The sequence below is a fragment of the Sus scrofa genome, chromosome 14 (assembly GCF_054392235.1).
Source record: "Sus scrofa isolate SSC_HxYL_T2T_F1_AM1 chromosome 14, Sscrofa_HxYL_maternal_Yorkshire_Landrace_v2.0, whole genome shotgun sequence".
In the NCBI taxonomy this organism is placed as follows: Eukaryota; Metazoa; Chordata; class Mammalia; order Artiodactyla; family Suidae; genus Sus; species Sus scrofa.
The window spans coordinates 16,209,569-16,234,515 of NC_139396.1; the positions used below are offsets into that span (position 1 = coordinate 16,209,569).

The 24,947-nt window shown below is 40.5% G+C and overlaps 1 non-coding gene across 1 annotated transcript; it reads right to left on the minus strand.

The window, feature by feature from the left end:
- Window positions 1–20,583: 20,583 nt before the first annotated feature.
- MIR9862 (microRNA mir-9862) lies at window positions 20,584–20,680 on the minus strand. The gene has a single exon (NR_128561.1). It is a non-coding gene; the product is annotated as a microRNA 9862 (primary transcript).
- Between the last annotated feature and the right edge of the window lie 4,267 nt (window positions 20,681–24,947).

Consider the following 24,947-nt stretch of genomic DNA (forward strand, 5'->3'; position numbering starts at 1 on the left):
AGGCCAATCTACGCATAATAGGAATTCCAGAAGGAGTAGAAAAAGATAAGGGGATGGAAAATATATTTGAAGAAATTATCGCTGGAAACTTCCCAAACCTAAAGGATACTGGGTTCAAGATACAAGAAGCACAGAGGGCCCCAAACAAACTGAACCCAAACAGACCCACACCAAGACACATCATAATAAAAATGGCAAAAGTTAGTGATAAAGAGAGGATCCTAAAGGCAGCAAGAGAAAAACAGAATGTTACCTACAAGGGAACTACCATAAGAATATCAGCTGATTTCTCTACAGAAACTCTACAGGCCAGGAAGGAATGGCAAGAGATATTTAAAGTGCTAAAAGGAAAAAAATATGCAACCTAGAATACTCTATCCAGCAAGAATATCATTTAAAATAGAAGGGGAAATAAAAATTTTTTCCAACAAACAAAAACTTAAAGAATACAGCAACACAAACCCCAGGTTAAAGGAAATATTGAAAGGGCTTCTCTAAACCAAAAAGAAAGGTAGGAAAGGGAAGAAAAAAGAAAAGAAAAAAAAAGAAGAAGAAGAGGAAGAACTAGGACTGAGGAAACCGCAATCAGAGAGCAGTCACTCAAATAAGCCAGCATACAGATTTAATCATGAACATGCTTCAAACATAATAAAATTAAAAAGAAAAAAATAAAAAAGAGTCATCAAAACCATAAAATGTGGGCAAGGGATGTTAGGAAGTAAATAACCCTTTTTGTTTGTTTGTATGTTTCTCTTCTTAATTTTAATATAGTAATGAAGAGTTTGAACTTACAGGACCATCAGGCTAAAACACACAATTATGGGAAGGGGTTAGCATACTTAAAAACAGGGCAACCACAAGCCAAAACCAAATATTGCATTTGCAAAAAAAAAAAAAAATACACTCAAGCAGATAAGAACAGGAGACCATCCATTCAAAAAAAAAAAAAAAAAAAGAAAGGAAGAATGGAGAACCATAGAATCAACTGGAACACGAGGTTCAAATGGCAATAAATAATCATCTATCAATTATCACCTTAAATGTCAATGGACTGAATGCCCCAATCAAAAGACACAGAATGGCTGAGTGGATAAAAAGGCAAAAACCTTCAATATGCTGCCTACAAGAAACTCACCTTAGGACAAAGGATACATATAGATTGAAAGTGAAAGGGTGGGGAAAAATATTTCACGCCAATAGACATGACAGAAAAGCAGGAGTCGCAATGCTCATGTCAGACAAAATAGACTCTAAAACGAAAGACATAAAGAAAGACAAAGAAGGACACTACTTAATGATTAAGGGATCCATCCAAGGAGAGGATGTTACTATCATCAACATATATGCCCCAAATATAGGAGCACCCAGATACATACAACAAATATTAACAGACATAAAGGGAGATATTGATGAGACTACAATCATAGTAGGAGACTTTAATACCCCCTCACATCAATGGACAGATCCTCTAGACAGAAAACCAATAAAGCAACAGAGATCCTAAAGGAAACAATAGAAACGTTAGACTTAATTGATATCTTCAGGACACTACATCCAAAAAAAGCAGAATACACAATCTTCTCAAGTGCACATGGAACATTCTCAAGAATCGACCACATATTGGGACACAAAGCTAACCTCAACAAATTTAGGAACATAGAAATTATCTCAGGTATCTTCTCTGACCACAACACCATGAAATTAGAAATCAACCATGGGAAAAGAAATGAGGAAAAAACCTACTACATGGAGAGTAAACAACATGCTACTAAAAAACCAATGGGTCAATGAGGAAATCAAGAAGGAAATTAAAAACTACCTTGAAACAAATCATAATGAAGACACAACCTCTCAAAATCTATGGGATGCTGCGAAAGCAGTGCTCAGAGGGAAATTTATAGCAATACAGGCCTTTCTCAAAAAAGAAGAAAGATCCCAAATTGACAACTTAACTCTCCACCTAAATGAATTGGAAAAAGAAGAACAAAAAAGACCTAAAGTCAGCAGAAGGAAGGAAATTATAAAGATCAAAGAAGAAATCAATAAAATAGAGGTTCAAAAAACAATAGAGACAATTAATAAACCCAAGAGCTGGTTCCTTGAAAAGGTAAACAAAATTGACAAACCCCTGGCCACACTCACTAAAAAGAGGAAAGAACCCAAATAACAAAAATTGTAATTGAAAAAGGAGAAATCACAACGGATACAGCAGAAATACAAAAAACCATAAGAGAATACTATGAACAACTGTATGGCAACAAGTTTGACAATCTGGAAGAAATGGACAATTTTCTAGAATCTTACAGCCTGCCAAAACGGAATCAAGTAGAAACAGACCAACTGAACAGACCAATCACTAGAAATGAAATTGAAGAGGTCATAAAAACACTCCCTACAAATAAAAGTCCAGGGCCAGATGGCTTCACAGGCGAATTCTATCAAACATATAAAGAGGAACTGGTGCCCATCCTCCTTAAACTCTTTCAAAAGGTTGAAGAAGAAGGAATACTCCCAAAGACATTCTATGAGGCCACCATCACCCTCATGCCAAAACCAGACAGAGATACCACCAAAAAAGAAAACTACCGCCCAATATCACTGATGAACATAGATGCAAAAATTCTCAACAAAATCTTAGCCAACCAAATCCAACAACATATCAAAAAAATTATACACCATGACCAGGTTCACAAGGATGGTTCAACATACGCAAATCAATCAACGTCATACACCACATTAACAAAAGAAAAGTCAAAAATCATATGATCATCTCAATAGACGCAGAAAAAGCATTTGACAAAGTTCAACATCCATTCATGATCAAGACCCTCGCCAAAGTGGGTATAGAGGGAACATTCCTGAATATCATCAAAGCCATTTATGATAAACCCACAGCAAATATAATACTCAATGGGGAAAAACTGAAAGCCTTCTCACTCAAATCTGGAACAAGACAGGGATGCCCACTCTCACCAAAACATCGTTTTGGAAGTCTTAGCCACAGCAATTAGACAAACAAAAGAAATAAAAGGCATCCATATAGGAAGAGAAGAGATCAAACTGTCACTGTATGCAGATGACATGATACTATACATAGAAAACCCTAAGGACTCAACCCCAAAACTCCTTGAACTGATTAATAAATTCAGCAAAGTGGCAGGATATAAATTAACATTCAGAAGTCAGTTGCATTTCTGTATACCATAAAAAAAAACTTAAGAAAAGGAATACAAAAATATGATACCTTTTAAAATTGCACCTCACAAAATCAAATACCTCGGAATACACCTGACCAAGGAGGTAAAGGACCTATATGGCGAGAACTATAAAACTCTAATCAAAGAAATCAAAGAAGATGTAAAGAAATGGAAAGATATTCCATGTTCAAGGATTGGAAAAATCAATATTGTAAAAATGGCCATACTACCCAAAGCAATCTACAGATTCAATGCAAAACCTATCAAATGACCCAGGACATTTTTCACAGAACTAGAACAAACAATCCAAATATTTATATGGAACCACAAAAGACCCAGAATCGCCAAAGCAATCCTGAGAAACAAAAACCAAGCAGGAGGCATAACTCTCCCAGACTTCAAGAAATACTACAAAGCCACAGTCATCAAAACAGTGTGGTACTGGTATCAAAACAGACAGACAGACCAATGGAACAGAAGAGAAAATCCGGAAATAAACCCTGACACCTATGGTCAATTAATCTTTGACAAGGGAGGCAAGAACATCAAATGGAAAAAGGAAAGTCTATTCAGCAAGCATTGCTGGGAAACCTGGACAGCTGCATGCAAAGCAATGAAACTAGAACACACCCTCACACCATGCACAAAAATAAACTCAAAGTGGCTGAAAGACTTAAATATAAGACAGGACACCATCAAACTCCTAGAAGAAAACATAGGCAAAACACTCTCGGACATCAACATCATGAATATTTTCTCAGGTCAGTCTCCCAAAGCAATAGAAATTAGAGCAAAAATAAACCCATGGGACCTCATCAAACTGAAAAGCTTTTGCACAGCAAAGGAAACCCAAAAGAAAACAAAAAGACAACTTTCAGAATGGGAGAAAATAGTTTCCAATGATGCAACTGACAAGGGTTTAATCTCTAGAATATATGAGCAACTTATACAACCCAACAGCAAAAAAACCAATCAATCAATGGAAAAATGGGCAAAAGACTTGAAGAGACATTTCTCCAAAGAAAAAATGCTCAACATCGCTGATTATAAGAGAAATGCAAATCAAAAGTACCATGAGATACCACCTCACACCAGTCAGAATGGCCATCATTAATAAATCCACAAATAACAAGTGCTGGAGGGGGTGTGGAGAAAAGGGAACCCTCCCGCCCTGTTGGTGGGAACGGAAACTGGTACAGCCACTATGGAGAACAGTTTGGAGATACCTTAGAAATCTATACATAGAACTTCCATATGACCCCGCAATCCCACTCTTGGGCATCTATCCGGACAAAACTCTGCTTAAAAGAGACACATGCACCCGCATGTTCATTGCAGCACTATTCACAATAGCCAGGACATGGAAAGAACCCAAATGTCCATCGACAGATGATTGGATTGGGACGATGTGGTATACATACACAATGGAATACTATTCAGCCATAAAAAAAGAATGACATAATGCCATTTGCAGCAACATGGATGGAACTAGAGGATCTCATACTGAGTGAAATGAGCCAGAAAGACAAAGACAAATACCATATGATATCACTTATAACTGGAATCTAATATCCAGCACAAATGAACATCTCCTCAGAAAAGAAAATCATGGACTTGGAGAAGAGACTTGTGGCTGCCTGATGGGAGGGGGAGGGAGTGGGAGGGATCGGAAGCTTGGGCTTATCAGACACAACTTAGAATAGATTTACAAGGAGATCCTGCTGAATATCATTGAGAACTATGTCTAGATACTCATGTTGCAACAGAAGAAAGGGTGGGGGAGAAAATGTAATTGTAATGTATACATGTAAGGATAACCTGATTCCCTTGCTGTACAGTGGGAAAATAAAAAAAAATATTTAAAAAAAAGAATATTATAAGAGACAAACAAGGTCATTACATAATGATCAAAGGATCAATCCAAGAAGCATGCATAGGGATGTTAAATACATATACACCCGAAAGACGGTTACCTCAAAACATAAGGCAACAGCTGTTAACCTGACCAAGGAGGTGAAAGACTTCCATGCTGAGAACTCTACAACTTCACTCAAGACACTTAAAGAGGATTCAAAGAAACAGAAAGATGTTCCACACTCCTGGATTGGAAGAATTAATATCATTTACATGACCCTCCTACCCAAATCAATCAACAGATTCAAGGCAATCCCTATCAAATTACCCATGCCATTTTTCACAGAACTAGAACAAACAATCCAAAAATTGATATGGATCCATAAAAGACTCAGAATTGCCAAAGCAATCCTGAGGAACACAAACCAAGCAGGAGGCATAACTCTCTCAGACTTCAGACAATATTACAAAGCTACAATCATCAAGACAGTGTGGTACTGGTACCAAAACGACATACACTCCAATGGAACAGAATACAGAACCCAGAAATAACCCCAGACAACTATGGTCAAACAATCTTTGACAAATGAGGCAAGAATACAAAATCAGAGAAAGATTGTCTCCTCCCCAAGTGGTATGGAGAAAGCAGAACAATTCCACGTAAATCAATTGAACTAGAACACACTCTCATACCATACACAAAAATAAACTCAAAATGGCTTAAAAACTTAAACATAAGAGAAGACATCATAAAACTCCTGGAAGAGATCATAGGCGAAACATTCCCTGACATCAAACATTGAAAGGTTTTCTTAGGTCGGTCTCCCAAAGCAACAGAATGAAAAAACAAAAATAAACCAATGGGAGCTAATCAAGCCCACGAGCATTTGCACAGCAACGGAAACCTTAAAAAAAAAGCAAAAAGACAATCTATGCAATGGGAGAAAAGAGTTTCAAATAATGTAACTGACAAGAGCTTAATTTCCAAAACATACAAACAACTTATACAACTCAACAGCAAAAACAAAACAAACAAACAAACAAAACCCAGTTGAAAAATGAGGAGAAGGGGACTGGATTAAGATGGCAGGACAGAAGGAATGGAGTTCACCTGCTCTCTTCAAAACAACAAAATTACCACCAAATGCTGAACAACCTTCAACAAAATGGATTGGAAACTTTCAAAAAAGATATCCTACTTCAAGAAACAAAGAGGAAACCACATCAAGATGGTAGGAAGGCCTATTATGTGACATACACAAGCCCATGAGCATCATGTGGGCAGCACACAGACTGGAAAGGAACTGTGTCACAGAGACCCACCTACAGGAGCGAGAGTTCTGAGTCCCACATTGGATCCCCATACCTGGGGGTATGGCATTGGGAGAAAGAGCCCCCAGAGCATCTGGCATTGAGGGTAGTAGGGCTTCGGTGCTAAAGCTCCATGGGACTGGGGGAGACAGAAACCCCATTCTTGAAAGGTACACACAGGCTTTCATATCCACAGGGTCCCAGACAAAGTAGAGACTCCATGGGAATCTGGGGAGGCCTGACTGCAGTTCTTGGAGGATCTCCTGGGAAAACAGGGAGTGACTGTGGATCACTGCTGGGGAAGGACACTGGAAGCAAAAGTCTCAGGAGTGCTCACTGGCATGTGTTCCTCTAGAGGTGGCCATTTTGGGAAAATCCGGCCCCACCTATCAGCGCTGAGAAGCCCCAGGTCAAACACGAATCCAGGTGAGATCACAGCCCCACCCATCAGTAAACAGGCTGCCTAAAGACACCCTAATCACACAACTGCCTCTAATCTCACCCAGAGCAAAGACCCATCCTCCAGAGGGATAAGAAGCAGCTCCACCTACCAGTGGGCAGGCACCCGTCCTTTCCATCAGGAAGCCTATAGCAAGCCCCCATACCAACTTCAGCCACAAAGGGTGCGGACTTCAGAAGAAAGAGGGGCTACCACATTGTTTTCTGGAAAAAGGAGACCACACCAAAAACCTATAAAAATGTAAAGGCAGAGAACCATAACCCAGATGAAGGAGAGAGAAAAACCCCAGAAAAACAGCTAAGTGATCTGGAGAGTATCAGCCTCCAGGAAAAAGACTTTAGACTGATGATCATGAATGTGATGCAGGGCATTGGAAACAGATGGGAGGCAAAGACTGATAATTTACAGGAAACACTGAGCAAAGAAATACGAAATTTAAGACTGAAGCAAGCAGAGATGAAAAATACAATACCTGAAATATAAAATTCATTAGAAGCAGCCAACAACAGAATACATGAGGCAGAAGAATGAACAAGTGAGGTGGAGGACACACTATTGGAAATCACTGATGTGGAACAGAAAAAGAAAAAAGATTGAATAGATTGGAAGACAGTCTAAGAGAACTCTAGGACAACATTACATGCACCAACATCTGCATTATAGGGGTGCCAAAAGAAGAAGAGAGAGAGAAAAGGCCAGAGAACCTATTTGAAGAGATAATAGGCCAAAACTTCCCTACCATGGGGAAGGAATCACTCACTGAAATCTAGGAAGCACATTGAGTACCATATGAAATAAACCCAAGGAGGAACACCCCAAGACACATATTCATGAAACTGGACAAAATTAAAGACAAAGAGAACATATGGAAAGCATCTAGGGAAAACAAACACATAACATACATGGGAATCCTGAAAAGCTTTTCAGCTGATTTTTCAGCAGAAGCTCTGCAGGCCAGAAGGGAGTGGCACGATATACTTAACAAGATGAAAGGAAAAATCTCCAACCAAGATTACTCTACCCAGCAAGGCTTTCATTCTGATTTGAAGGAGAAATCAAAAGCTTTACAGAAAAACAACAGTTAAGAGCCTTCAGCACCACTAACCCAGATTTACAACAAATACTGAAAGAACTTCCTGAGGCAAAGAAAAGGCCACAACTAGAAACCAAAACACTACAAATGACAAGGATCACCAGTAAAGGCATAGACACAGTAAAGGCATAGACACGGTAAATGTAGGAAATCATCCACGCTTCAATATGCTACCAAAACCAGAAATTGGGAGAAGAGGAGGGTACAAATGCAGGACACTGGAGATGCACTTCCAATTAAGAGACCAACAACTTAAAACAATCAGAGAGAGAGAGACGCCTATCTCAAAACTTCAGGGTAACTACAGGACCAAAACCTACAATAGATACACACACAAATAAGAGCAATCAACTCAAATACAATGCTAAAGGTAGTCATCAATCCACAAAAGGAGAGAACAAGAGAAGAAGGGAAGAAAAAAGAGCAACAGCAACAAATCCAAAACAGTTAATGAAATGGCAATAAGAACATACAAATCAGTAAATAGCTTACATGTAAACGGACTAAATGCCCCAACCAAAAGATCTAGACTGGCTGAATGGATACAAAAACAAGAACCATACGTATGCTGTCTTCAAGAGACCCACTTCACTTTCTAGGGACACATACAAATTGAAAATGAGAAGATGGAAGAAAATATTCCATGCAAATGGCAATCAAAAACACTGGAGTAATGATACTCATATCAGACAAAATAGGCCTGAAAATAAAGAATATGATAAGAGACAAAGATGGGCATTACATAATGATCAAAGGACCAATCCAGGATCACTTTAATATATAAGGCAACTGCTAACAACCTTAAAAGGAGAAATTAACAACAATACCATAGAGCAGGGGACTTTAACACCCCACTTACTGCAATGGACAGATCATCCAGACAGAAAATCAACAATCAACAAGAAAACTCAGGCCCTAAATGAAGCATTACACCAGATGGAATTAATAGAGAGTTATAGGACATTCCATCCAAAAGCAGCAGAATACAATTCTCAAGTGCACACGGAATTTGCTCTAGGAATGATCACATTCTGGGCCACAAATCAAGCCTTGGTAACTTTAAGAAAATGGAAATCATATCCAGCATCTTTTTCCAAACACAACGCTATTCAACTTGAAATCAACAAGAAAAAAATTGCCAAAAACCACACACACACAAAGACATGGAGGCTAAACAACATGCTGCCAAACAACCAATGGATCATCGAAGAAATCAAAGAGGAAATTCAAAAATACCTAGAAGGAAATGACAATGAAAATAAAACACTCCCAAAACTATGGGCTATAGCAAAAGCAGTTCTAAGAGGGAAGTTTATAGCAATACAAGCATACCTTAGAAAACAAGAGAAAGCTCAAATAAACAATCTAACTTCACATCTAAAACAGCCTGAGAGAGTGTAACAGACAAGACCTAAAGATATAAGAAGGAAAGAAATAATAAAGATCAGAGCAGAAATGAATGAAATAGAAATGAAGAAAAACATAGAAAAGAGCAATAAAAATAAAAACTGGTTCTTTGAAAAGATCAACAAAATTGAAAAACCCTTAGTCAGACTTATCAAAAAAAAAAAAAGAGGACTCAAATCCATAAAATTAGAGATGAAAAAGGAGAAGTTACAAAGGACATCACAGAAATACAGAGGATCCTACGAGACTACTACATACCAATAAATCTATACCAATAAAAGGGAAATCCTAGAAGAAATGGACAAATTCTTTGAAAACTACAATCTTCTAAGACTAAACCAAGATGAACTAGAAAAGACGAATGGACCAATCACAAGCACAGAAATTGAAACTGTGATTTAAAAAATTCCAAAAAATAAAAGTCTAGGACCAGATGGCTTCACAGGGAATTCGATCAAACATTTAGAGAAGAGATAACACCTATTCCTCTGAAACTATTCCAAAAACTTTCAGAGGAAGGAACGCTTCCAAACTCATTCTAGAAGTCCACCATCACCCTGATATCAAAACGAGACAAAGATGCCACAAAAAAAGAAAACTACTGGCCAATATCTCCAATGAATCTAGATGCAAAAATCCTCACCAAAATACTAGCAAACCAAATCCAACAGTACATTGAAAGGTTTGTACATTATGATCAAGTGGGATCTGTCCCAGCAATGCAAGGATTCTTCAATATCCACAAATCAAACAGTATGATACACCACATTAACAAACTGAAGAATAAAAACCATATCATCCTCTCCATAGGTGCAGAGAAAGACTTTCACAAAATGCAACACCCATAAAATCCCTTCAGACATGGGTACAGAAGGAACCTACCTCAACATTCTAAAGGGCACATATGACAAACACACAGCTAACATCATTGTGCATGGTAAAAAGCTGAAAGAATTCCCTCTGTGGTGAAGGATGTCTGCTCTCGCCCCTAATATTCAACATAGTTTTGGAAGTCTTGGGCATGGCAATCAGAGAAGAAAATGAAATAAAAGGAATCCAAATTGGAAAGGAAGAGGTACAACTCTATTTGCGGAGGCATGATACTATACCTAGAAAATCCTAAAGATGCTACCTGAAAACTGTTAGCATTCATTGATGAATTTGGAAAAGTCACAGAATACAAAATTAATACACAGAAATTCATGGCATTTCTATATATTAAGAATGAACGATCAGAAAGAGAAATTCAGGAAACAATCCCATCAACCATCACATCAATGAGAATGAAATTCATAGGAATAAACCTACCTAAAGACATAAGAGACCTGTACTCTGAAGACTATAAGACACTGATGAAAGACATCAAAGGTCACACAAACAGATGAAAATACCATCTTTTTGGATTGGAAGAATCAATATTATCAAAATTACTGTACTACCCAAGGCAATCTGCAGATTCAATGCAATCCCTATCAAACTACCAAGGACAGTTTTTGTAGAACTAGAAGAAAATATCTAAAAGTTTGTTTGAAAGCATGAAAGACTCAGAATAGCCAGACATCCTGAGAAAGCAAAACAGAGCTGGAAGAATCAAGTTCCCTGACTTCAGATTATTCTACTAAGCATCAAAACCATATGGTACTGGCACCAAGACAGAAATGTACATCAGTGGAACAGGATAGAAAGCCCAGAATTAAACCCACATGCCTACAGTCAACTAATCCTATGGCAACAGAAGCGAGAACATACAATAGAGAAAAGACTGTACCTTCAATAAATGATGCCATGAAACCTGGACAGCCACATGGAAAAGAATGAAATCAGAATACTTCCTAACACCACACACAAAAATAAATGCAAAATGGATGAAAGACCTAAATAGAAGACGAGATAACATAAAACTCTTGAAGGAAAACATAGGCCAAACACTCTCTGATATAAACCAAAGCAATATCTTCTCATTATCCTAGAGTAATAACAATAAGAACAAAAAAATCAATGGGACTTAATTAAATTTAAAAGTTTCTGTACAGCAAAGGAAACCCTAAACAGAACAAAAAGACAACCCAAAGAATGGGAGAACATATTTGCAAATGAAGAGACTGACAAGGGGTTCATCTCCAAAATTTATAGTTACCCCTGCAGCTCAATTACAAACAAGAAAATAACCGCATCAAAAAATGGGCAGAAGACCTAAACCGACAATTCTCCAAAGAAGACATAACAGATGGCCAAAAAACACATGAAAAGATGTTCAACAGCACTAATTCTTAGAGAAATGCAAATCAAAACTACTAGGGGAACTACCTTACACCACCCAGAATGGCCATCATTAAAAAGTTTACAAACTGGAAATGCTGAAGAGGGGTGGAGAAAATGGAACCCTTATCATACTTTTGGTGGGAATGCAAATTGGTGCAATACTATGGAAAAGAGTGTGGAGATTCCTCAGAACACTAAAAATAGAATTACCCTTGATCCAGCAATCCTACTCCTGGGCATCTCTCCAGAGAAAACATGACTTGAAAAGATACCTGTACTCCAATGTTCATTGAAGTACTAGGTACAATACCCAAGCCATGCAAACAACCTAAATGTCCATCGGCAGTGGAGGAGATAAAGAAGATGTGGTCCATATACACAATGGAATATTACCCAATCATACAAATGAATGATGGGAGTTCCCACAGTGGCCCAGTGGTCATGAATCTGACTGGTATCCATGTAGATGCAGGTTTGAACCCAAGCCTTCTTCCATGAGTCAGGGAGCTGGCATTGCTGTCAAATGTGGTGTAGGTCATAGATGTGGCTGATGCCATGTTGCTTGGACTGTGGTGTAGACCAGCAGCTGCAGCTGTGGTTTCCCTAAATGGAAACTTCCATATGCCCTAGGTTTGGCCCTAAAATGCAAAAAAATAAAATAAAATAAATCATAAAGAATGAAATAATGCCATTTACATCAGCATGGATGGACCTAGAAATTATTGTTCTAAGTGAAGTTAGTCAGACAGTGAAAGACAAACATCATATGACATCACTTATAGGTGGAATCTAAAAAAGGGATTCAATGAATATCTTTGCAGAGCAGAAATAGACTAACAGCCTTTGGAAAACTAATGGTTTCCAAAGGAGACAAGTTGGGGAGTAAGTGGGGTGGGCTGGGTGTTTGGGATGGAAATGCTGTAAAATCAGGTTGTTATGTTTGCTGAAAAAGTATAAATGTAATAAAATTCAATATAGCCCTGGGAACTATGTCTAGACACTTATGATGGAGAATAATGTGAGAAAAAAGATATATATGTAGGTGAGACTGGGCCACCTTGCCATAGAGTAAAAAATTGACAGAATCCTGAAAAACAGCTATAATGGAAAAAACATTATAATCTAAAATCAATGAATTAAAAATAATAAACAAACAAACAAATGAATACATACATACATACATACATAAACTTAGAAGGTTTTGCACAGGAAAGGAGACCCTAAACAACAAAAAAAAGACAACCCATGGAATGGGAGAAAATATTTGCAAATGAAGCAACTGACAAGGGATTCATCTCCAAAATTTATAATCACCTCCAAAAAAATGGGCAGAAGACTTAGACAATTCTCCAAAGGAGACAGACAGATGGTCATAAAGCACAAGAAAAGATGTTTAACATCACTACTTATTAAAAAAATACAAATCAAGATACAATGAGGTACTCCCTCATACCCACCAGGATGGCCATCATCAAAAAGTCTGCAATAAATAAGTGCTGTAGAGGATGTGGAGAAATGGGAACCCTCTTAACAGTGTTGGTGGGAATGAAAATTGATACAGCCACTGTGGAGAACACTATGATCACGTCTCAAAAAAACTAAAAACAGAATTATCATATGATCCAGAAATCCCACTCCTGGGCATCTATCCAGAGAAATCCATGACTTGAAAAGACCTAGGCACCCAAGTGTCCACTGAAGCACTTTACAATAGCCAAGATCTGGAAGCAACCTAAATGTCCATCAACAGAAGAATGGATAAAGAAGAGGTGGTACATAAACACCATGGGATATTAGCCATTAAAACGAAAGAACTAATGGCACTTGCAGCAACATGGACGGATATAGACAGTATCATGCTAAGTGAAGTTAGTAAGACAGTGAGACACCAATATCATATGCTATCACTTATATGTGGGATCTAAAAAAATATGGATACAACTTCTGTGTAGAACAGAAAATGACTCATAGACTTTGAAAAACTTTCCGTTACCAGGTGGAATTCACCACAGGTTCACAAGGATGGTTCAACACACTCAAATCAAACAATGCCATGCACCACATTAACAAAAAAGTCAGAAACCACATGATCATCTCAAAAGATGCAGAAAAAGCATTTGACAAAGTCCAACATATATTCATGAGCAAAACTCTTAATAAAGTGGGTCTAAGAGGGAACAATCCTTAACATAAATAAAGCCATTTATGACAAACCCGCAGAAAATATAATACTCAATGGAGAAAAGCTGAAAGCCTTCCCATGAAAATATGGAGCAAGACACGGATGCCCACTCTCAGCACCAATGGTATTCAACATATTACTAGAAGTTCTATCCACAGCAAACACACAAACAAAAGAAATAAAAGCCATCCGAATAGGAAGAGTAGTGGCTAAAACTGTCAAGTGTAAAATGATCACAGTAAACCTAGTTAATACCCATTACCACAAAGAGTTACACATTTTCTTTCTGTGATAAGGACTTTTTTTTTTCCTTTTGGCTGTGCCTGTGACATGCAGAAGTTTCTGAGCCAGGGATTGAACCTGCGCCACAGCAGTGACCTGAGCCACAGCAATGATACCACTGGATCCTTAACCCACTCTCCACTAGGGCATCCAAGGACTCTTAAGATCCATTCTCTCAGCTACTCTCCAACACACAAAGCGGTATTAACTGCAGTCACCATGCTGTACATTACCGTCCATGATTTATTTATTTTATTTTACTATTATTATTTATTACTCATCTGTAATTGCACAATGACCATAATAATCCAATTTCACAGGATTTCCATCCACAGCCCAAGCACATCCCCCCATTCCCCAAACTGTCTCCTCCGGAGACCATTATTTTCTTTCTTTCATTTATCAATCTGCTAAAAGGGAAGCTGAAGCAGGCTGAGTGACCTTTTAAATGTATGGAACCCCAAATGCTATAAAATGAGATTCCACAGGCTCCAAAGGCTGCCACAGATTCACCCTTCTTTGTGACTATGATGGAATTGTCCACCTATCAGTGTGAGCAGGGAAGATGTTAGGAATGGCTTATAAAAGGTTACTATTTTGCAAGCCCACTCAGGTTGAGGCTCTTGAATATCATCCTAGAGGTCACTAACACTTCACTGTATGGAATCCAGGGGCTGAGTCAAAATAGAGGGGTCTATTTTGGGAAGGGAAGCAGGAGGCTGTAGGGTCAGCTGGTGGACATGGTGAGCATATGGCTCCCTGTTGGGCTGACGGCTGGATGTGGAATAAAGAAAAATAGGGTCAGGTCATCTGAGAACCAAGGACCTGAGATGAACTCCCCATTGTTAGAAGCATCCTGAACCTTCAGAAAAGAACAGGGACCATGTCTAAAGGTTTGGGAATATCAGAGCCATATCTCCTCAGAGAAGGACTCCCCAGGCTCTCCAGGCCTCACTCCCCAAGCCTCCCTTAGAGACAAGGCCTCCCCACCTTTGTCCTTGTCAGCTCACTGACCCTAGAGGTCCTGCCTATCCCTGAGGACTTGGGTTTCCACAGAGATATGGTGGTGGAGAATTGCTCATACAGCTTACCAGCCTGACCAACAGTAGTTCCCACCACACTGGGGCAACTGGGCACAGGGACACATGGCTCTAGAGACTTGAACCATCTGGACCCCATGTGCACGGTGTCCTTGCCTACCAGCTGTGCCACAGAAGAGCCAGGAATACCTGTGCTTGCCCAACTGATTCTCAGGGGGTTTTCCTGGGAGAACACTTGCCCACCTTACCTCTTATCCATGAATCCCCATGACTTCCTGACTGCCGCTTGTCGGCCAACCACACACCTGAGAAGGTTCTGTGCTAGAGAGTGATCTGCAATCAGCCTCACCCTTCTAGGGCCCCAGATTCTAGGACCATACAAATGCTGAAGGTGTGTCCCTGCCTAAGGTACAGATACCCTAAATCCATCCACATGATTTCCACTGGAATTCACCAGCATTTGGAGGGAGGAATTCTTGACCCTAAAGATTGAATCAACCTGAGAGGAGCAATGCTGTGATTCAGAATGAAGGGCCAAGGCACACATAAAATGGCACATCGCCCAGGATGCCCCACTCACAATTCAAATATAATGTGATATACACACACACCAATGATGCCTGAATATTCTGGCTTGCCACATAATTAAGTCATAACACACAGATGAGTGATATGCTCTAAATGCATTTTTGAAGCTCTTCAAGAAACTCAGGTGACATTTCAGATGTGATATCTGCATGGTATGAATATTCCAAACATGAGCAAACTCAAATTACAAAGCTGAGGTAACAACACAGAGCCGATTATCCCAAGCTAGTCTGAACCAGTTCCAGTGCCCTTTCATATATGCATGTGCACACAATCCACTTACACTCTGAGGAGGACCTCAACACCCACCAGGGGATGTAAGCAAAGGACATCACACATACGTATGTGTGTGTGTGTGTGTGTGTGTGTGTCTTCTGAGCACACATGTACCTTTTAATCCTCAGTGTGAATCACCATACAAACTGACCGCCTAAGTTTACATATCTCAATAGACACAAATTCTAAAGTTTTACAGACAAATTCCTACACACCTGGAATTTTCCACTGCCTCTCCTACTGAGACAGGTTGGGACCTGGCACCCTTGGCTGCGGTGGCTGCGGTGGCTGCAGTGGCTGCAGGGAATGCACCTGGACAAACATCTCCTGGGGAACAAAATACAGCAAAAGTATAAACAATGAGAAAGAACTCTGCTTGCACATTGCGGACAAATCATGAGAAAAATACAACTGCCACTTCTGAAGAACAGAGAGCAAAAGCAGAGGACTATGCATGCCCCCTACATGCACCACACTAAAGGGGTGGGGTGGGCAAGCCCCCTCAGCCACCCCCCGGCCCAATCCCTGGACATGCCCCTATCCTCACCCCATAGAAGGAACTAGCTCACCGCTACTCAGTGAGAAGGTGAACGAGGGAACCTGGTGATTGCTTCAGTGCCTCTATGCTGAAGCAGGTGTTCTGAATAAAGCCTTCACTGGGTTTCTCCTCCAGCATCTCATCAACTGCTCTTGATTAAGGAAGGCCAAGAACTCTAGCTGGTAACACTCCAACTCTATACACATCCAAAACATGGGCCTGAATAAAACAGGTGCAACCTACCTACCAACCAGTTGTCCATGTGGAATACCTACATGTACAGGCTCACGAAAACCAGCAAGTCCTCAGTTGTCTCATGCATAGCCTGTATGCCATGCCATAGCCCTAAAACACAGCCAATCCAGGACTCCTGAACACACACACAGCCTACACCGTTTCTTGGTTTCCAAACACACAGACTTCTCACACCTCTCAGAATACATACCACATAAGCTCCAGGAACTCAAATACACACACAGCCACAATTAGCCTACACTGACTAAGATACATATACAAATGTCAAACACCTATGGACACACACATACAGATATTCCCAACCCTTGGACATACAGATGCCCCAAACACTAGGCGTGATGCCACCTCTTCAAAATACAACCACCCTCCTCCTCCCCCAACATAGACACCAAAGGGCACTCTAAGTGTATGTGTGTCAAATGTATGTATGCTTTTGCCCTCCCCTGGATAGACACAGACAGACCATCTGTTAGTACCTATTAACAAACACATTAGCAACAAACACATAACACCTTAGCATTCTCCAAAGGAACATACTTTGCACACTCCTAACAACTCCAAGCCATGCGAACAAGACTTGGGCAGTCATGCACCTGGTGATAGACCTACAAACATGGATATGCAAGTAAGACCCATGGACATATCTCCAGAAAACCACATATGAAGTGACTTCCATCTATCAAATGATAAGAGGAGCCAGCTCACACACCTGCATCTACTAACACATAACCATAGCCCATATTTCTCCTACACATCAATGCAAGTCTCCAACTCCCCTGAATAAACACAGAACCTCATCTCTCCATTATAAACACACATACAAACTCCTGGAAGAGCACATAGGCAAAGCATTCTCTGACATCAACCTCATGAATATGTTCACAGGTCCTTCTCCAAAGGCAACATAAAGAAGAGCAAAAATAAACCAATGGGACCTAGTCAAACTCACAAGCTTTTGCACAGCAAAGGAAACCAGCAAGAAAACACAAAGACAACTTTCACAATGGGAGAAAATAGTTTCAAACAATGCCATGGACAAGGGCTTCATCTCTAGGATATACAAGCAACATATGCAACTCAACAGCAGAAAAGCCAACCACCCAATGAACAAATGGGCAAAAGACCTGAAGAGACATTGCACCAAGGAACATACACAGATGGCCAACAAGCACCTGAAGCAATGCTCAACATCCCTGATTATTAGAGAAGTGCAAACCAAAACGACCATGAGATACCACCTCACACCAGTCACAGTGGCCATCATTCATCAGTCCACAAATCGCAAGTGCTGGAGGGGCTGTGGAGAAAAGGGAACCCTCCTGCCCTGTTGGTGGGAATGTAAGCTGGTACAGCCACTATGGAGAACCACATGGAGGTACCTTAGACATCTATACCTAGAACTACCCTATGACCCCGCAATCCCACTCTTAAGCATACATCCGGACAAAACTTTCCTTGAAAAAACACATGCACCTGCATGGTCATTACAGCTCTATTCACAATAGCCAAGACATGGGAACCAACCCAAATGTCCCTCAACAGATGATTGGATTGGGAAAATGTGGTATACATACACAATGGAATCCTACTCAACCATAAAAAAGGACATGAGGCCATTTGTGTCACCATGAATGGAACTAGAGACTCTCATCCTCAGGGAAATAAGTCAGAAAGAGAAACACAAAGACCATAGGACATCACTTATAACTAGAATCTAATATACAGCACAAATGAACATTTCCACAGAAGAGAAAATAATAGACTTGGAGAATGGACTTGTGGCTGCTCAGGGAGAGAGGGAGGGAGTGGGAGGGATTGGGAGCTTGGGGTTAACAGGTGCAAACTATTGATCTTGGAATGGATGTACAATGAGATCCTGCTGTGTGGCATTAAGAATTCTGTCTAGATACTTACACTGCCACACAACAATGCGGTGAAAACCTGTGCGTACAGGTATGTGTAACTTGGTCACCATGCTGTACAGCGGAAAAAAAAATAAATGAATAAATAAATAATAAATAACAAAGAAACACACATGTGCACTTCCCCAAATATTTAGGCCTAAAATGTCCCTACTGAAAAATACAAGCGCATAGCCCCAGCAAATATGCTACCAAATGACCGTGCCCCTTGAATACACACACAAACTCATACACACAACTCCTCTCCACAAGCCCCAAATATACCCACAATTACCCAGGACATTACAAATATGGCAACGTATAACCCCTATGCATTTAGTTCCAAATACACATATAATACATGCTCTGCATATACATAAAATCACACTTCCCCCCCCCAGCCTTCATGCAAATACAGAAGCACAGAAACACAGGACAGCCACCTATGGAATATTCACCAGTCTCATAAAAGTTTCAGACTTGCCCTAAACACATCAAAAGACACACACACAGCTCCTGAAAAACTGCTACACAGAAAAGCCAAGAAGCATACAACATGCTACAAATACACAAATAATCATCCTAAAGATAAGGATAGATTCGGACACTTAAAATACATGAAAAGTCCCACTGGGGGTGAAAGACAAGGTTTATGAGTTTGGGGAACTGGTGTAAGCTGAGGAGCACTCAAGGAATGGAACCCAGCTATGATCTACACTAACTTGAAGGAAGACCAGGGGCCTGTATGTGTCAGACATGCTGAAGCCACAAACCCCCATACTTAAAACATAGGACAACAGATAGGAAGAGTAAATCCTGTTGCATGAATCATGGAGTTAGTAGTCCTTGAAAAGCAGCATTTTTTCACATACCCAAGACAGAAATATAGATGACAGGGGACAAAACTAGGTAAATGGGGACATTAGCTGGAAACCTGAGATGAATTGCCATATTGTACATGTTACCACACTCCTGGTAATACACACAGGACTTCAATAGCATTGTTGACTGACCTGGTTAAGCCATGTAGGGGCAAAGTGAGGGACAAAAGATGTAAGCCTTGCCATCTTCCCCCAAATGAGGAAGAAGGCAGACTTCTCCCTTCTCCTCTTTTCCTTGAATTATAGAAATGGAGCTCTCTTGGTTCTTGGGGCTGCTCTGCTCCCTTGCCAGCCTGCTTCTCTCTCTCTCACAAGTGTCTTATGCTAAAAAACTCGCTCATTGCCTGCTGCTTTGTCTCAAGCTGAATTCATTCTGCAATGAGTCAGAAAAGCCTGAGCTTCATGAGTCCTGACACTGGGAGAGAGGTTTTTCCTTAAAAGACAGTGGTTTTGAGGAGTTTGAGTCATTCTTTTGTGGCACAGAAGGTTAAGGATCCAACTTTGTCACTGCAGCCATCCAGATCGCTGCTGTGGCATTCAATCCTGAGCCTGGGAACCTCCACATGTGGCAGATAAAACCAAAAAAAGAAAAAAAAGTAATCGTTGTCTTCCAGTCCACTCCTAACCTGGGATCCTGGGTTCAAGTGCCAAGCTACCGTGCAGGTTGATTCAAGTCCCACTCTCAATTTTGGCTGGGTTGAAGTCCCAGCCACGGAGTTTCACTACATTCCCCACATATACAACATAAACGGATTGTACACCCAAACAAACATACCCCCGTAATGACCAAACATGGCCCTTATGCATAGGCAGATAATCCAAGTCCACCATTAGACACACAACCCCAAAACTCATGGGTGAAAACACCATGTGCCAAATATTCCCCTGAACACTAACTTACAAACACCTAAACACCAACTCCTTGAGTGTGCCTCTGTTACATCTCAAAACCCTTCAAATATAACACTCACCCTTAAAAACGTTCACCAAAACACAGGCATGAACTCCCCTTATACACACATATCCATAGACCTAACCATCCCAGATATCTGACCACCCACCAGACTCCCAACAACCTATTAAATATGTCTGAACCCCATCTAGGCTGGTGCATCATTCATGATTTACATCAGACTACAAAGAGATGGTGAGCACTACATTCAGGAAAGTTGTCCCCACCATGGACCCAAGCATGCCTTTTGAATATGAGCATTGACAGTAATTTTTATGTTCTGAAGGAGACACCAATGAAACTATGATCATGTACCTTGGCTCTTCACTGATTTTCCAGTGACCTGCACTACTTCCTGGGAAGTGCATGAGGGTTTTCAAATTGGAAATGATTCTGTCTAGCTTTCCTACCCTTGAGAACTGCATGCTGGAATGGCACACATTTGAATGGCCCACAAACTTTATGCACCTGCCTCTGGAGGCCCTGCAATCACTCAAGTCTTCATGCAGCCCGACCCACAGTGCTGCCAATAAACTGTGGTGAAACACTGCTCCGGACCTTAACTCCATGCTGGCATGAACCCACACAGAGGAGGGCCCAGATATCCTACAGAGTGAAAAAGAGTGCTGAGGGCTCACACCCAACACGTGAAAAGTCCCCATATGCCTTACCAGGGCCTTCACAGAATTAAGCAGAAAGGCCGTCATGACTGACCCCACCCCCAGGCGGGCCACCCATTGGGAAACCACCCTCTGCCCTCATGCATGTGCTACTGGCTTCCCAAGCAGACCCGCCTCAACAGATGCTAGGAGCGGTTGGTGGAGGGTAGTCCCTGCACCTGACAGCCCTAGCCACTAGCGGACGTGTGCATGCTTGCTGGCGTGGGATGTGTGAATACCTAGCCCAGGAATTCTTGCAAGAGAGGAATATAATGGAGAATTGGCATCCTCTGGGAAGTTTTTTTGATATGTCTTCTCATTGCGATATTTCTGACCTTCTCCTCTTCAACCTCTCTCTTGTGAGATGATCTCCCACATTCAAATTGCAAACTTGAAAACCGTCCATTTAGATATGATCCCCATGAAAGAGTTTGGAGAGCTCCAGCCTAAGCACGGTATCCTCAATTTGGGCCAAGGGCATTCATGCCCTTTGGGCTGCAGTTCCTTAGTTTTGCTTACTGTTTTTTCTAGAAATATTAGGTCCTTTTACCTAGCAAGCCTTAGGGTTCCATTAAAAAGAATTTCTAGCAATGAATTGTAGACATGGAAAACACTCTGAGAGAACTTTCTCCTGTTTCCATGCCTAGAGCTTTTCCAAATGCATTTGTTCTACTCGAATGTTTTGCTCTCAGTGTAGTTAGTTAATGCATGGAAGTTTTTCAATAAAGGTTGATTCATAGGTGTTTCCTTTGTAAGCTTTTGGTTATCCTTGTGAAGTAAACTTGACAATCTTGGCCAATTACAGCACAGCAGGTACTTTGGGAACAATTGTACTCTCCCTCTCTACTTCTTTGACTACATCACAGAATTTCCGTTGGCAATCAACCAACAAATAAATAGCAGCAGATTCAACTTACTGACCTGACATTGTCATACTTTGCAAAGAAATGTGAACCATCAGGACTGTTCTCCGGTTAGCTGCAATGTTGGAGCATTTCTTCATCAACAGGATACCTCTCATGAGCCCTTACATCTAACAACACCCAGAGCTCCCAAGGGCACAGACTTGAAACGTCCACAAGACACAAACCTGGAATCTCTCAGTGCCTTTAAATTTCCATCAGCAAGTGGGAGATTACCTGTCTTCTGATGCTTGTGATTCATTTCCAGAGATGTTTCTCCTCAGCTGTCAGTGCCTGCCCTGAAGCTCTCTGCAGGAATAATCAGAGATAAGGGTCCAAAAGACATTGAGACACCCACATCCATGACTGGTTTTCCCTAATTACATTTCAGCTAATTTGATTATCTCTGCCTCTAGGATGTAGGGTTTTGAGGTAGTAAACAAAAATTGATTGCAGAATTTGGAATGTCACTTTTCCACAATGTGATTTTCTATCAGGGTCCCTGAGAAGATGCATTCAAATACTATATCAGAGCTATGAGTGAGGATCTTATAAATAATCGGTTGAATGGCTGAACAAGGGGAGGAGACAACAAGGAGCCTGCACTTCTTGAGAGCCTGGGTACAATGCCTGCCTCACCAATCCTCTCATATGAAGTTATTGGTTGAAAAACATTTAAAGTTTTCATTATAAGAGCTCAAATACAGAGAAATATTTCCAAATTGTTTATTTTTTCAATCCCCCATCAAGAGGTACTTGATAGAAAGCTCACCATGATATTGCTTGAAATCCTCTCACCTCAGCTTCTCACTCTCTTTTGAGTCCATTTTTCTTTGCAAGGGCTAAGAAGCTTCTGAAGCATCTTCCCAAGTCTTTTTCTCAATGTGGGACACTCCTTATAAACCTCTCTTGCCTTCCCCGACACCCTAACATCAGTAGGAATTGTAGTGGTGCTACAGCAGAGAATGAATTTCACCTCCCAAGAGATTTGGTTGCAGTCCTATTAGGTTTCCACCCCTTATCTCCCTTGGCAATTTTCCTAATTGTCCTCTCTTCTCACCACACAAAACATGACTACTCATTCATGTCATTAGGAGAGTGATAAGGTGACATTAATTCCCAACATGAAAATAAGAGTCAGAGAACTGTTTCTCATTTGTGTCTCTGTTTTGTTTTCTAAGGGATGCAGATGGGACCATAGGTAATGATGAGCCTAGATTCTAAAGTGGAAGGCTATGGGATGCAGACAGGAAATTCACAAGCTTATAAGCAGGGCTTGCAAGCCAGGTGTTAGATGGGATTGGCTTTGTCCAAAAGGAGAGTGGACATTGGTGCATAAAATACTGGCACTCTCTCAAGGTGCACACGCATTTCACGGGGAGTTGATTTTTTAAATCCTAGAAATACAAGGAGTTTCCAATGTGGCTCAGCAGAAACGAACCTGGCAAGTATCCACGAGGATGTGGGTTTGATCCCTGGCCTCCATCAGTGAAATAAGGATCTGGTGTTGCCTTGAGCTATGCTGTAGGTCACAGACACAGCTTGCATCCCACATTGCTGTGGGTGTGCATAGGCCTGCAGCCGTAGGTCCGATTTGACTCCTATTCTGGAACTCACATATGTTGCAGGTCTGGCCCTAAAAAGGAAAATAAATAAAAGACCAAAAAAAAAAACCCAGATCTCTGGGATATTTAGTACATTAACTTGTCTTCTTGTCCCTTATTTCTGTCCTTAACCCCACGAAGCACAAACACTCAATCCTATATCCTGCCTCTTCCATTGACATTTCATCCTGCAGATTTGGGGTCCCTTTGCCATTTTATTTTGGGTTGGACCAAAATGCACATTTCAGTTTCTAGTCCAAGTTCTCATCCTCTCTAGAACTGCTCACTACTAAGCGCCTAATATGTTACCCTTTTTGGCTAGTCTTGCCAGATAAATGCTGATTCAAAGTGAAAGGTAAATTTCAGATAAATAGGGAAAGAACTTTCAGTAAAGATATGTCCAAAATGTTGCATAGGACAGAGTTAAGGCTAAAGGCAGGCACTGTGTATAGGAAATGAAAAATTCAAATGGAGCTGAATATTTACTTTTGATATTGCCTGGCTTTGAACACTCTGTTCTTTCAGTTCCTTGAATTTCAAGAAAATGTAGAAACTCCCATAATAAAGGTTAGTCCAGTAACAGAGGAGCCACAATGGCAGTATGAAGGCGACAAAAATAATATACTCAGATATACGGAGACAAGATTTAATTTTCTATTTTTCCTATTTACTTTTTTTCAAGATGAACTCTTACCTTATAACTGTTAAGTTCTCCATTGCAGTTGATTTACACTGATTTGTCTATTTCAACTTTACAGCAAAAGGACCCTGTCATACAGACACACACACATATATACACATATATTATACATATATAATCGCTTTCTCACATTATCCTCCAACATTTTACATCCCTGTGCACATTTTAATTTTCAGAGACAAAGAAATAATTTTTGAAAAGGCAAATGGATTGCATTCAATGTTCCTTGCCCAAAAGATCTCTGAAAAGATGTGAATGAAACAGGTATCTCTGATTACCAGTGGGAACGAGGACGGAGTGGACAGGGGAAAGAGGGGGGAGGAGGACTCAACACTGCAAATTCTATCTCGCACAAATGGATTGTGATCCCTGAGAAGGGAGGATTTGTTGAAAATATTACATTCAATCATTAAAAAGGTAAAACATACAATACTTACCAGCAATGTCATAATATGGGAAACACGTCAGACTGATCTCTGGTCTTGGACACGTGGGCTGTGCAGTGGCTTTTTGGATAGGCTGGGCCTTTACAGCACAAAGGAACATGAGGAAGGTGGGTCCTGCTGGATGCTGGTTGGCACACAAGGACGGTTTCCTTAGGAA